The sequence below is a fragment of the Coenobita brevimanus genome, chromosome 79 (genome assembly GCF_032717465.1).
Source record: "Coenobita brevimanus isolate Jiangsu-jjx chromosome 79, ASM3271746v2, whole genome shotgun sequence".
NCBI lineage: Eukaryota > Metazoa > Arthropoda > Malacostraca > Decapoda > Coenobitidae > Coenobita > Coenobita brevimanus.
In genome coordinates, this window is record NC_137032.1 from 27307700 (window position 1) to 27311830 (window position 4131).

At 37.4% G+C, this 4131-nt stretch overlaps 1 non-coding gene across 1 annotated transcript; it reads right to left on the reverse strand.

The window, feature by feature from the left end:
* Window positions 1–3138: 3138 nt before the first annotated feature.
* On the reverse strand, window positions 3139–3257 carry LOC145409138 (5S ribosomal RNA). Its single transcript, XR_013899061.1, has one exon. It is a non-coding gene; the product is annotated as a 5S ribosomal RNA (ribosomal RNA).
* Window positions 3258–4131: the final 874 nt, after the last annotated feature.

Here is a 4131-nt window from a genome sequence, read left to right on the forward strand (position 1 = left end):
CCCAACATGAAATTTCATCAGGACCACTTACTTTTCCTCTGTCTAATCTACTTAACTCCTCCTGTATTACTTTTTCTGTTATTTGTATATCTGGTAGTATGTGTGGACATGCATGTTCCACATAGTCCCTCTCAAAATTTTTGTCTTCTGTAAAAACTAATTGGAAATTCTTATTTAGTGCTTCACAAATATCTTTCTCTTGTGTATAAGTGTTTCCCTCGACCGTAATTGATTGTATTATATATTTTACTTTGGTTTTGCTTCTGATATAGCTGTAAAACAGCTTTGGTTGATCACTACTTTTATTTATTATATCCTCCTCAAACTGTTTTTGGGCTTCCCTCCTTATTCTTGTATAATCGTTTCTTGCCTGTTTGTAATTATTATATGCCCTTTCACTATTATGTCTTCTGTATCTATTCCACAACAAATCTCTTCTTTCTTTTGATTTTTTACATTCTGTATTGAACCATTTCTGTATTTTGTTATCTGCTTCTTTGTGCTGTGAGATGTACTTCTGGACTCCTATTTCATAAAATTCACATAATTTTTTATATGCAGCATTTAAATCTTGTCCTCTAAGCTCATTTTCCCAATCAACTTCTAAGAAATACTTCTTTAGGTCTTGATAATTTCCCTTTTTATAGTTTAGGCTCTTTTTGTAACTGTCATTGCTGTTTACTATGTCATATGCTATCTGAAGTTATAATTTAGTACTGCATGATCGCTTTTGCCGAGTGGAGGGTGTTATATTAAACTGTCAATATCATTTTCTTGCCTAGTAAATATTAGATCTAGCACTGAAGGTATATACATCAAGTCCTCTTTTTCTGGTGGTTTCCCTCACATGTTGCGTTAGGAAGAACTCTTGTACGAGATCCAGGAGCTTTTGGTCCCAACAGCTTTCTTGGCTAATTATATCTAGAGTATTCCAGTTTATATTTGTATTGAAATCCCCAGTTAGTATAATTCTTTCTGATTTCTCTTCCATTTTATGTAGTAATGATCTTAAACTCTGAATTGTACTCTCTGCCAGGTCCTCATATTCATCTCTTTCCCATGTGTTTGATCTGGGTGGCATGTACAAATTGGCTACAATTACTTTACCTTCAGATGTGTTGATCTCTACCGCAATCAGTTCTACTTGTGATGGTATATCTAGTTTTATTTCATTGACTTTTAGATTTTTCTTAGTTAATATTATAATTCCTCCTCCTTTTTTTAAATTTCTGTCTCTTCTCCATATATTGTATTCCTCTAAGTTTAGTATGTCATTGGATATCCTTGGCGTTAATTTTGTTTCTGTTAGGCATATTATTATTTTGTGGTTCATTTTCTCTGACATAATCATTCATCTCTAATGATTTAGATACCATTCCATCCACATTTGAGTACGTCAACTTTATCATCTTGTTTATATACTTGTCATGACATGGTTCTACTACCTTCCTCCTTTTTATTCCATCCTGTTTGTGTACCACTTTCGTACCTGCAATCCCATTACTTTGTAAAAAAATTTCTTCTCCTCTTCTGATCTTCCCTCATTTTTTGTTTTTGCTTCCTCCCTTTTCTCTTTCAGTAATTCCAGTTCCTCTTGTGTTAGGCATCTTTTTATCCATACATTTTTGAACTCCTCTTTTTCCATAAGATTCTTTGCATCTTTTAGTATCTCTTCCACAGTGTTTACACTCTGGAAAGTCACCTTTAGAGGTCTTGCCTTGCTTTTCTCATATTTCCCTAACCTTTTGTGTTCCTCTATGTCTTTACTACAGATTTCCTCTGATACTTCTTTCAGTAAGCTCATTACATTTGCCATCTCCTTGTTGTCTCTTGTGATCTTGTTTTTTACTTCTTCCTCTTCTATACCAGTGATTACTATAGATTTGTTTATATCTACTGAATCTCTGACTAACTTTGGATTGTTTGGGATTATTCTTTTCACTTCCTTTTTAATGCTTTTTTCCTCTACCCTTGTTTCTAAGTCTTTCTTTACTTTCACCATTTCAACATACTTGGTTTCCACATCATTTTTGTAGCTTTGTACAGCTTCATTCACCTGTGTTATCTTCTCCTCAATATCACTGCTCTGGTTTATAAGACTGCTTACTTGCCTAATTGTCTCTGTGTCATTTTTTAACTCTTCCATAACACTCTCGTGATTGACTACTGTACTTGCCATTTCATTCATTTTCTTCCTGAGTGTACTCAGTTCCACTGTTAGTTCACTGATGGTTGTGTCTTTCTTATTGGCCTCCCTTCCTAGTTTTTCTATTTCTTCCTTTTGCAAGTGCATCTGCTTCTTTATTTCATCAATATCATTTTTGAAAGCCATTTCTAGTTTGTTTACACGTTCAACCAGTCTATTGTGAGTCTCCACTTCAACCAGTTCTTGGTAGAAATCATCATTTTGCTTTTTACCTTTATCCCTTTTCTTTTCCAAATTTGCTTTACTAAAGTATGTATCCATTTTGCAATACTAAAAGTGCAAAGTATATACTTACAATCCCCATGTTGTTGTAGTCTAAACAAACCTCAGATGACTCAGCATATTCTTTCGTCTTGTTTCTCTTTCCTGTTTGAACAAGTCTTGTTTAAACTTATTTTTTTTCCTTTTAATAATGAAAAATCATTTAGTCTAACCTAGTACAGAGCTTGACTCATGCAAAGACACTAATTTAGGTAATGCCACTGGCCGTGTTGGTTCGGTACGGAGCACCGATGTCGCACGTCCTCCTCGGTTGAATCCCTCTACGTGTGTGTGTGTGTGTGTGTGTGTGTGTGTGTGTGTGTGTGTGTGTGTGTGTGTGTGTGTACAAGATAACAGTGTTTATCAGATACTGATCAAGCTTTCTGAAATGGTGGAAAGTCAGGCAATGAGTAAACCGTTTTATTTCTTAACAATAGGTCAAAGGTCAGGTCACAGGACCAGGTCAGAGTTTGACCTAGCATTGTCAGTATAAAATGTTTTATCTTTTTTTATCCACTGTAGATTAAGCTTTGGCGAAAGGTTGTGTTAATTCATTCATTCATTCATTGCCAGACGCCATGTATCCCAAACGGGGTGGCCAAGGGCTTAGAGTTAATTGTTTTACAGGGAGGGGCACTAATCCTCCACCAACTCCACTTGACACGTAGGGATGCCAACAGCATCTGGTGTTCCCAGGCAGTCACCCATCCAAGTACTAACCAGACCCAACGTTGCTTAACTTCGCTGATCGGACGGGAAGCGGTGTACTCAACGTGGTATGGCCGCTAAGGATAAAAAGATTCCGTTATAAGAGAAATTAGTCAAAGGATACGGTCAGAGGGTAAGGTCAAAGGTTGAGATCATGAAGCAAGATAACTTCGGTCAGAGTCTGAAATGAACCAGCCTAGGTTGAAGGGTGAAACGTTTGGCATGAATTATGTAATTCGAGAGTGGAAATCACTCGAAAACCAGGGTCACGGTTCAAATTCAAATATTCAACCCTTTGACCAGTTGGTCAGAGTGGGTGTTATTCTTTTTCAGTGCTCCATATTTTTATTATATTTACCTCTCTGCTTCTCTCCACGTATCAACTCTCCCTAAACTTTCTCTTATTTACCCCTCTGGTGCTTTTCATTTGTCGTCATTTTACTTTTCTCATTCGCTTTATTGTGTCTCCAGTTTTTTGGATATCCACTTCTGTCTTCCTCCTCGCCCGATGCCCCCAGTCTCTCATTCTTATCCCTCCAGCAGCTTCCACGTCTTCCAGTATACTGACGCTTTTTTTGTCGTTCTTCCAACCCCCAAATGATTTTTTTCTACCTCGACTTCCAACTCTAGAACTCAAGAAGTTAAAATCATCTCCATTACTCCCTTCAGTGAGATGACATCTTTATAGCCTATTCTTAGAGCTGTTTATTTATACCCAGGCATCTTAATCCTGGAGGGGTCGACCTGTTCTCCTCCTTCGGCAGCTCTCTCCACCTCACACCAATCTCATTCATACAACTCTCCACTCCTTCCTTGCACCTCGTTTTCGGCCTACCACTCCCCTCTCTCCTTCCAACTTATATACACGCTGAAGTCTCTCTCTTTCTCTCCATTACCTCCTCATGGTAAAAAGATGTCCTCATCGACTTCACAACGTTCCCAGTCTTCCCTTTTTG